Source organism: Rhincodon typus, chromosome 10, assembly GCF_021869965.1.
Source record: "Rhincodon typus isolate 14 chromosome 10, sRhiTyp1.1, whole genome shotgun sequence".
NCBI lineage: Eukaryota > Metazoa > Chordata > Chondrichthyes > Orectolobiformes > Rhincodontidae > Rhincodon > Rhincodon typus.
In genome coordinates this window covers 76,318,871-76,329,641 of record NC_063341.1, presented here as the reverse complement: position 1 = coordinate 76,329,641, position 10,771 = coordinate 76,318,871, and the positions used below count along the sequence as shown (strand labels likewise).

The 10,771-nt window shown below is 40.4% G+C and overlaps 1 protein-coding gene across 1 annotated transcript in view; it reads right to left on the bottom strand.

Moving 5' to 3' along the window:
* samd13 (sterile alpha motif domain containing 13) overlaps nucleotides 1-10,771 on the bottom strand; it is a 151,987-nt gene that overhangs the window by 138,471 nt on the left and 2,745 nt on the right.

Below are 10,771 nucleotides of genomic sequence, written 5' to 3'. Positions count from 1 at the left end.
TTCTGATGAAGGGTCTAGGCCCGAAACGTCAGCCTCTCTGCTCCTATGATGCTGCTTGGCCTGCTGTGTTCATCCAGCCTTGCACCTTGTTGTCTCGGATTCTCCAGCATCTGCAGTTCCTACTACCATGTCAACTGCACTGGTCTCCTTGATAGTTCCTCAGACAATACATTCAAGTTAGTTGGACTGTGCTTTATAAATCCATGCTGACTTTTCTTGCCGGATCCTTGCGTTTCTAAGTGACAATTTATCCTCAGAACTGATTCAAATAATTTATCCACTACTGAGGTTAGACTAACTGATCTGTAATTATTTGTTATATTCCTTATTCCCTTTGTTTACAAAGTTACAATGTTTGCAGTTGTCAAATTCTCCAGTGCTACACCTGTGAGGTTTGAGAAATGATGTTTAGACCTTATGCTATTTCCACTTTGGTTTGTTTTAACAACCTGGAATGCTGATCCTATTAATGCTTCCTCTCGCCACATGCAGTTTACATCCAGTACTTCACTCCTCCTTTTCAACTGCAATATCTGCATTGTTCCCTTTGTGCAGATGGACTCAATGTTCATTAAGAATCATATCAACACCTTCCTTGACACAGGTTAACTTCTTGGCCTTTTTGTATGCTCTGCTCTCTGCTTAGCTATTATATGAATAATATTTTACTACTAATATATTGATAAAATATTTTTAGTTTTTCCTTGATTTTATTTGCCAGTATTCCTTGCTTTCCTAATTTCTTTTTTGATTTCATATCTCCATTGTCTATATTCTTTCCAACTTTCTGTAGTATTGAGTTCTGAGTGTTAGATATAAACTTTCCTTTTCTGCCTTGTCTTATCATGTAAGGCCCTTGACATCCAAAGACTCTAGATTTGGTCATTCCACTCATTCTGTTTGTGGGAACGTTAACCCTGAACTTTTTGAACGTTCCCCTTCCTTCCAATTGCTCTGATATTGATTTACTTTCAGATAGTAACTTTCAGCCCATATTTGCTAAATTGTTCCTCAGCTTAGTAAAATTGGCCTTGCCCCAATTTAGAACTGCTTTTTTATCTTTGACCTTACTCAAGTTATGTTAAACTTTATTGAATTATGATAATGATTTATTTTCCAGCAAAATGTTCACCCAGCTTCATTTCCTGAAACTTAGTTCAAAATTGCACCATCTGATTAGACTTGTTATGTACTAGTCAACAAAACTCTTCTGAATGCATGTCAAAAGTTCTGCATCAATTCCTTTCACACTAAAGCTATCCTCAGTGCTATTGGAGTAGTTAAAAATACTCAATTATTACTGCCCTATTGTCTTTGCATTTCTGAAATTTGCATACGTATTTGCTCCTATCACACTTTGGGGGTTTCCGTGCCACCTTTCTCTTCCTTTTTGGCTGTCTGGTACTCACTTGTTCCCCCTCTCCTTACATAGTGTTAAGCTGCCGTGTGACAACCTATAAACATGTCATCTTGAACTCCAAAAGTCTGTTTGATGTAGGTAAACCCACAATGCATTTGGGAGGCCATTCAGGATTTTGATCTAGCAACAATGAAGGAACAAGAATATGTTCCCAAGTCAGGATGGTGAGTGGCTTGGATGGTGTGATTGCAGGTGGTCGTATTCCCATATATCTGTTGGTCTTGCCTTCTAGTGGTCATGGGTTTGGAATGTGCTGTCTCAGGAACCTTAGTGAATTTCTGCATTGCACCTTGTAGATGATACATTCTGATGCTACTGAGTGTTGGTGGTGGAAGTGATTGTTTGTGTATGTAGTGCTGTTCAAGTCAGCTGCTCTGTTTTGGATGATGCCAAGCCTCTTGAATGTTGGAGTTGTACTCATCCTAGCAGCTGGGGTGAATTCCACCATGCCCTTGATGTATGCCTTGTAGTTGGTGGAGAAGCTCTAGGGAGTCAGGAGGTAAGTTGGTTACTGCATGATTCCCAGTTTTTGATCTGTGCTTATAGTCAGAATATTTATATGGTTAGTTTGATTCAGTTTCTTGTTGATAGCAACCTCCAGGATGTTGGTAGTCAGTGATGATAATGCCAAAGATAATTGAAAATCAAACAGCAGAGGTAGTAGCTGTGCAGAATCACTGCTGGGTCAGACAGCAGTGTACCTTTCTTAAAAACTGAAAGAACTGCGGATGCAGGAACAAAATCAGGAACAAAACCAGAGATTGCTGGATAAGTTCAGCAGGTCTGGTAGCGTCTGTGAAGAAAAAATCAGTTAATGTTTCATGTCCGGTGACCCTTCCTCAGAACAGATCACCGGACTCGAAATGTGAACCCTTATTTTTCTTCACAGATGCTGCCAGATCTGCTGAGCTTTTCCTGCAACTTCTGGTTTTGTTTGTGAGTGTAGTTTTCTTGCCCCGTTTGAGTCATTTCCCATGTGGTCACTATCTTTGTCTGTCTTCCTCCTTTTTTAAAGTGCCGTTGTTTTGATTTTTTTCCCCCAAAAGTTCCAAAACAATGCAAAAGCTTATAAAGCAATAATTACTGCTGCTAGAATTCGAGGAAATCAGCTCCAACACTGACAATACCTCACAAAAGGAGCAGCTCTTACAGCCACAATTTTTTCCCATCTTCCATCTTGGATTACCCAGAATTGGCTATTTACCCCAGCGCGTCGGAGACTGAGGGGTAACCTTTATAGAAGTTTATACAATCATGAGAGGTGTGGATAGGGTAAATAGGCAAGGTCTTTTCCCTGGAGTAGGGGAATCCAAAACTAAAAGTTTGAGGTGAGGAGGGAAGATTTAAAAGGGACCTGAAGAGCAACTTTTTCATGCAGAGGGTGGTGTGAATATGGAATGAGCTGCCAGAGGAAGTGGTGGAGGCTGGTACAATTACAACATTTAAAAGGCATCTGGATGGGTATATGAATAGGAAGGGCTTAAAGGAATATGCGCCAAATGCTGGCAAATGGAAATAGATTTATCTAAGATATCTGGTCAGCATGGACAAGTTGGGCCCAAGGGTCTGTTGCTGTGTTATACATCTTCATGACTCTATAATGCCATTGAATATCAAAGTGTGATTGGATTCTCTGTTGGAGATGATCATTGCCTGGCACTTGTGTGAAGCAAACATCGCTTGCCACTTGTCAGCCGAAAGCTGGATATTAGTCCATTAAGATATGAGCAGAATTGGCCATTCGGCACATTCGGTCTGTTCTTCCATTCAATCATGACTGCTATGTTATTCAACCTTATTCTCCTGCCTTCTCCTCATTCATCTTTTGTTGCTGGGTCAAAATCCTGGAACACTACATGCCGCATCAATCATTCGATACCTTCTCAGTTTGATTAGAAATGGTCAGTAAATGCCGGTGACACCCATATCCCAAAAATGAACATTTAAAATGTCACCGTTTAATACCTAGTTCACTCAGGATGTTTATTGCAAGTATCATTTATTTCCTTATGATCTCCCCTTCCAATCTCCCTCAAGGCAACAACAATGCTTTCAACAATTTAGATTTCTCAAGGCCACTTCAAGAGCAAAAAAACACTGGAGCAGGTCCAGATTTTTAGGAGCAAATTTTAATTTGCAGTTATTTTAATAGTAAAACAGCTGCTGGCATATTGGTATATCCTAGTTTTTCAATCCATGGTGGAGTTGATACATGCCTTTAGTGAATTATTTTGGTTCATGCGAAGTGCAATGAACCATTTGCACTTTCAAAGATCAGCATGGGCTGAGGGAAAGTGAAGGATCATCATGACTTAATACTGTATTTAGAAAGTGTTTAATATTTATTTACTTTAAGAGCATTTAAAATAATTTCAGCCCTCTATGCCTTGAGTGCTATGTCATAACTTGGGAACTTGCATCCAACTGAGGAACTTTCGCGGTGGCGCTTTTTCCAAGAAATATAAAGTTAAATCAGAAAGGTAAAGATGTTCACATTGTTGGCTATTATAATAGTGTTGGACACTAACACTGTTGGTCACATTTCGATCAGGGTGACAGAGTCCCTGATTTATATACAATGATCTCATTATTTTTCTTATTTAACACCGTGTGGAGCTGGAGGAACACCGCGGGCCAGGCAGCATCAAAGGAGCAGGAAAGTTGAGGAGGGGTGGGGCTGGGGAAGGTAGATGGGATGGTGATAGGTGAGTGCAGGTAGACAGGTGGGGATTGGTCAGTGAGATGGGAGGAGCGGATAGGTGGGAGATAAGAAGGACAGGTCAAGGAGGCGGGAATGAGAGGGAGGGCCCATCCTGGGCCGCCTCCAGTGTCACATTGACGCCACCCGGAAACTGGAGGAGCAGCACCTCATGTTCCGCCTTGGGAGCCTACAATCCAATGGTCTCAATGTGGACTTTACTACCTTCAAAATCTCCCCACCCTCGGCCTCATCCCATGACCAATCCTCCCTCTCATCCCTGCCTCCTTGACCTGACACAACCTGTTCATCTTCTCTCCCACCTATCCACTCCTCCCAACTCACTGACCAGTCCCCAGCTGCACCCACCTATCACCATCCCACCTACCTTCCCCAGCCCCTCCCCTCCCCCCTACCCCTCTCTTTTTTTCACAGCCCCCCCCCCCCCCCCCCCCCCCCCACCATTTCTGAAGAAGGGTCTCGACCCGAAACATCAGCTTTCCTGCTGCTCTGATGCTGCGTGGCTGCTGTGTTCCTCCAGCATCGGCAGTTCTTACTATCTCATTATTTTTAAGTTTTTTTTGTTACTGTAATGTAGTTTAAAGAACATAACCAATTTCCAGTGCAGATTCAAACAATGCTTTTAATTCCAAAGTGATCAATTGCAATACAGACAGGACAGGACAGAATACTTCATTATAATTCAGCTGCTCAAACTCATCAAAATGTGGATTTCATGGAAACCCAGTGATTGGCAGACTTCTGAGAATCACTTGGGGCTCAAAAAAACAAAGTGGAATTCCACATATGAAGGAAAAGCGCTGGAATTCCCATCACCTCATGAAGAGATGGAACCCTGGAAGAGATGAAAATCCTATGATTCTTAGCCCGATTAGAGCTGAGAGGGTCGGTTCTGGGACTGGAACGACTCCCATTTCCGGGGATGGTTGAAAGGCACAACAGCAGCTGCTTGTGTTTATATGTCATGTTTAGAGTAGGAAATCCTTTCCAAGAGGCTTCACAGAAATGAAATAGGAGGAGTCACTGAATGTGATAAAGTTTTTGTCTAAAAGATGGGTTTTGAAACAAAGGATAATTGAAAGGCTTTAGTGTGGTGATTTAGAAACCGGCCAAGGTGATTGAAGATGTTCTAATCATCTTGATGAAGGATGCACAAGAAAGCAAAATTCAAGAAACTTTCAGTTGACTCATCTGTTACCTCATTACTTTGCATTTGCTTTGAAGCAAAAGATTGAAATGTTTTTCTGACATTTGGTTTATAGTACTACTGAGGGAGTTCTGCATTATTGGAGGTACCAACTACTGGATGGAACATTAAAATAAAAGCCCACTTGTGTTTTTCAGATTGATGTAAAAGATGCTGTCTCAATATTTAAAGTAATATTGCTGAATTCTCCCTGCCTTGGTCAATATTTATCCTTTAACAAACACTATCAGTTGGGTGTCTATCCAGTCGTTTCATAAATCATAGAAAGTTTACAGTTCAGAAAGAGGCCACTTTGCCCATTATAACTGCACCAATCAAAAGTGAGCATCCTGACTTTAGAGAGAAAGAAACTAAGAGGAGATCTGATGGGCATTTTCAAAATCACGATTGAGGTGGGTGGAATAGATGGGGAGAGACTGTTCACACTTGTAAGAATTCTCACTTGGGTTAGCACTACTGCCTCTCAGCACCAGGGACCCAGATTCGATTCCACCCTCGGGTGACAGTGTGGAGTTTGCACATTCTCCTCGTGTCTGCGTGGGTTTCCTCCGGGTGATCCGGTTTCCTCCCACAGTCCAAAGATGTGCAGATTAGGTGAATTGGGCAATTCGGCATGACCATAGTGTCTAGGGGTGTGCAGGCTAGGTGGATCAGCCAGAGGAAATACAGGGTTATAGGGTGGGTCTGGGTAAGATGCACTTTAGAGGATCGGTGCAGGCTTAATGGGCTGAATGGTCTGCTTCTACACCGTCAGGATTTTTCCTATGAAATAAGAATGAGAGGGCACGTGTTAAGTGATTTGCAAATTTGATGTGTGAAAAAGTTTTTTTTCTCACAAGGAATGAACTGCCTGGATGTATGGCGGAGGCAGATTCAATTGAGGCATTATAGAAGGAATTGTTTCTATTTTAATAATATTCAGTTTGTAAGGGTATAGGTAAAATGCAAGAGAATGACATTGTTCTGGTCATTTGGAGAGCCAGTGCATACCTGATGATGCCAAATTGCCTTCTACATTTGCTAGTATTTGCCATATTCTTGCAGGTTCTGGCACCTGAGATTCACGTCTCCAGACACTCTTTAAACAAGTCATGGGTTGCTATCTCTTATTAACATTTGAGACAGTGTTCCAGACTTCACATGTCCTCCTGGCTGAAAATATTTTTCTCCTCTCCCCTGTAATCTTTCTGCAAATCACCTTAAATTTATGCCCCCTTGGTCATTGGCCTTTCTGCCATGATACTCCAGCCAGGGCCCTCAATTTTGTACATCACAATCAAGTCTCTCCTCAGCCTCCCCTGTTCCAAGGAAGGCAACACTAGTCTCTTCAATCTTTCTGCATAGCTGCAATTTTCTAGTCCTGGCAACATCTTTGTAAATCTCTTCTGTACCTCTCCCATGCAATTCCATCTTTTCTGTAATGAGGTGACTGCATCTGCAAGCAATAGATGTGGCCGAAACAATAACTTCAATAATTGTTCAGCGCTGCAGAGCCTAAAACTTTCATTAAAGAGAGACTTGAAGGCAAAGATTTTCATCCTGCACTCTTTAGAACAAGGACAATCGCCAAACATTGAAAAGGAGCACCAGTTTATGCAGTGTATGAAGAGCTGCTGATTGGTTGGACCATGGAGAGACAAAAGATAATAGCACTGGACTAGTAATCCAGAGACACAGACAATGAACAAGAGACATTGCTATTTGATGGGATTTCAACTAATGTGGTGATGATTAAATAACTTTTCATAGTCTCCGGATATCAAAAAACATCTTTCAATGCTTTTCGAGTCTAGTATTTTTAACCTGTGACCTGAAAGAAGTCACCTTGCTGGCGCAGGAGTGTTAGCCTTGATTTTTGTGCTGGTTTCTGTGTTGGGACTTGAACCCATACAGTTCTGATATGGAGACAGAAACTCTACAAAAGAGTACAGATGAGAAAGGAGGGACTGTAGCTGACCCCAAAGTATCCAGTGGGAAACTAATCTGAAATGTATGAATCAGTTCCTTTTTCACTGTATTGTGATATTTTTCATAAAAGTGGAAAATCTTTCCCTGGTCAGTTCAATATTTTAACAAACTGTAATGGAAAATATTCCTACATTTAGTTTATAATACTAATGTACATGGCAAGCAGAATAACTCATCCCCACAGTGAAATGCCAGGGTATTTCAGCATTGATTTAGTGCAGTGCTGCAGTAAAGTGTATTTTTAGTTATAAAAAGAATTATGATTGAAGTTGCTGGAAATTACTTGGGGCAAGCATTCCATTGACTACAATTTGAAATGTGCTTGGCTATGTTTAAAGATTGGACCTACTCCTTCAAAGTGTAAAACCATTAGAGTTTAAACAGCAGCTTGAGTATGGTAAGTTTTGCAAATCGTAGAATGCATATGTACCAGTTTTCCTGCAACTTGTTTATATTTCCTGAATACTGGCATGTGGCAATTTGTTTTGGTGACCATTAAAATACTGCCTATACTGAGATCAGAGGACAGTGATTGAGGGTCTGGCTATTAGGATTCCTGTTGTTGGAGGAAGTGGTTTTGGTGAAATTTAGTCAGGGTTCCTGTTGCACCTGTGGCTTGGGTTTGTATTAGCAATGATAGTGAAACTGGCAGTATTTGTTGTGATTAATCCTGAGACTGAGCAGTTTTGCTGGCTGCACGTGTGCAGTTATGTGTAGAAATCCAAAAGTTGCTGTCAGTGATGCAGCATTAATCCATAGCAAAATTTCTGCTAAACTGTACAGCCATTCTGAGGTTTTCACGCATGCCGATCAGTATGTGAACATATTGTCTTTTGGTTTCTGAAGTCACTGCCTTGCACAGACCTTGGCGGTCCTTACTTAGTGGGAGTAAGAAAAATTAGGAAGTATTGCTCCATAGTATATAAAAACCAAAAGAACTGTGAATGCTGTAAATCAGAAACACAAACAGACATTGCTGGAAAAGCTCAGTAGGTCTGGCAGAGTCTCTGAAGAGAAATCAGAGTTAACGTTTCGGGTCCAGTGAGGAAGGGTCACCGGACCCAAAACGTTAACTCTTATTTCTCTTCACAGATGCTTCCAGACCTGCTGAGCTTTTCCAGCAATTTGTTTTTTGTGTGCTCTGTTGAGGTTCTCCATACCAAAGTTTTTGTTTATTCACTTGCAGACCAGCTTTCATTGCCCGTCCCTAGTTGCCCCTAAGGTGGTGATGAGCTGCCACATTGAACCACTGCACTCTGTGCTCTTGGCAAACTCTCAGTTTCTGGTCAGTTAGAACTCGCTGGACTGCTGAGCTGCCAGGAAGAGGATTTGAGGCCTGGGCCAGATTAACCGTTATTTTGGAGATGTTGACATGGAGTGAGAATGGGATCAAATTCTGCTCAGTTGCACCTGGCAGGTAAAATGGACTTGCAGCACATACTGTCTGTGTACTTAAATGGGCATTTGTGCAATTTTCTGGCTTTTTGTACATTTAGAACTGTACCCATTTTAATGAATCTGTATTCAAACAAAATAATTGACAACTTATTTTCTTCCGTTCCAGAATATATAATGATTTGTGACAAACCGTTCAGTACGTTATAATTTTAAATGTTCCTCTGACCTACAAGGCAATGAAGTTCTTGCAGCATTGAACAAAAATAACATATCTACAAGTTGGTGCCAGCCAATCATCTTTTGTTGAGTACAGTTTGGGATGTCTAAACTTATTTTTAGTTCTTACAAAAGATCGTTTTTTTTCCACTTGGCTGGCTAGCTTTTTTACAGAAGATTCGTATCAGGAAATGATTCACTGAATATTGGAGCCTATTGTTATCAGCACCTAATATCTAATATGTCAAAATGGCCAATTCACTACAATCCATTATTTTAGCTATAAGTTTTTGTATCATATTGATACATTTCTTCCTCTCAAGGCATTTGCGTTACTTATGTCAGACATTAAATGCTTTTCATTATTTCTCTGTATAATCATTGAGTCTTGAGCCCAATAAAATATCTCTCTGCCTCTCCCAAATGTGATCAACTAGCAGTACATGCTCAAGTTGAACTTGGGACTTTGTAGATTGAATGGATCAGTTATTTACTTACTGAAAGCAATGAATCCGAGGTGCTGAGTATGAAATGTGAAGCTCATTTAATCTAACATTTGCATGTCCTATTTTTACTATTCAAAATCTTCGCAAATTCAGGTGTTACATGCAAAGATTTTCCAAGTTGTAATGATGGATTAACACAGCTTTAGCTGCGCTCCCCTATCTTCTCTTAGAGCAATTCTCAATTGTATAGCCTGCAAAATAAGCCAAAAATGCTGGAAATATTCAGTTCTGCAGAGCGAAAAACAGTTCAGTTTTGTGACTGTGACCTGAATGAAGGGACACAGGGCTGAACTATTATTTTGCTTTTCTCTTCACGGATGCTGTCTGACCAGCATTTTAAGCGCTCTGTTTTTATTTCAGGTTTGCAGAACATGTAATAATTCGCTTTTGCGTTACTTTTGATCACAGAATAATGTTATTTGGCCCCTTGAGTCTGCTCTGACATTTGGTAAGATTATGGCTGATCTGATGATGACTTCAACTCTCTTGTGTATCCCTAATAAGCCCAGGTCTTTACTAATGAGAGAATCAATCTATCTCTGCCTTTATTTAATGACTTGCAGTCAAAAGTTCCAATAACTTATGACCCTCGTTGAGAAAACAAAAACTTCTCATCCCCATTTTAAATGGAAGGTCCTTTTATTTTATACTGTGCCAATTCGTTCTAGTTTGCTTTGGTCATGGGAATTTTTCAGTGTGGGCCACTGAAAGGCCCTGGACTACTTTTCCATATACAAGAATCTTATAGAAATGCATGTTGTGGTATGTGAAAACTAGTTTAAGAGAATTGGTTTGTGAAATCGTTTTTATAATTAATGAGCATACAGATTTTGGGCTTATGATCCGTGTGAAAGGCCAGAAATTGTATTTGAAAAATTATTGCCAAATAGCATTTCTCCCCAGTTATATTTTACAAATTAACTCTGGTTCCAAGATGTTTGCTCCTAACCACAAATAGAAGGATTGAATTAGGCACAACATGCAATGAGTTTTGGAATGTACATAATGCCTACACACCTGTTTGAGTTTGGATTCTATACCTCAAAGCATTGTGATGTGAGATCATGTTGCATGATTACATTTTGAGAAAGCCCAACACTGATTTTTGAATAGATTCTGGAGTGTAAAGTAAGTGCAAGTGCAAAAAGTCTGATTTATTACATTTCCAGCAGAGAGGAACCAAAATCTGGGCCGTAAAATTCTGTACCCCAGAAGGTCACAGAAGCCCAATCACTGAGTATGTTGGAATCTGAAATCGATAGATCTTGACATCTTAAAAGCATCAAGGCATACAGGAATAGTGCAGAAAAATGGTGTTGAAGTAGATGATCAACTAT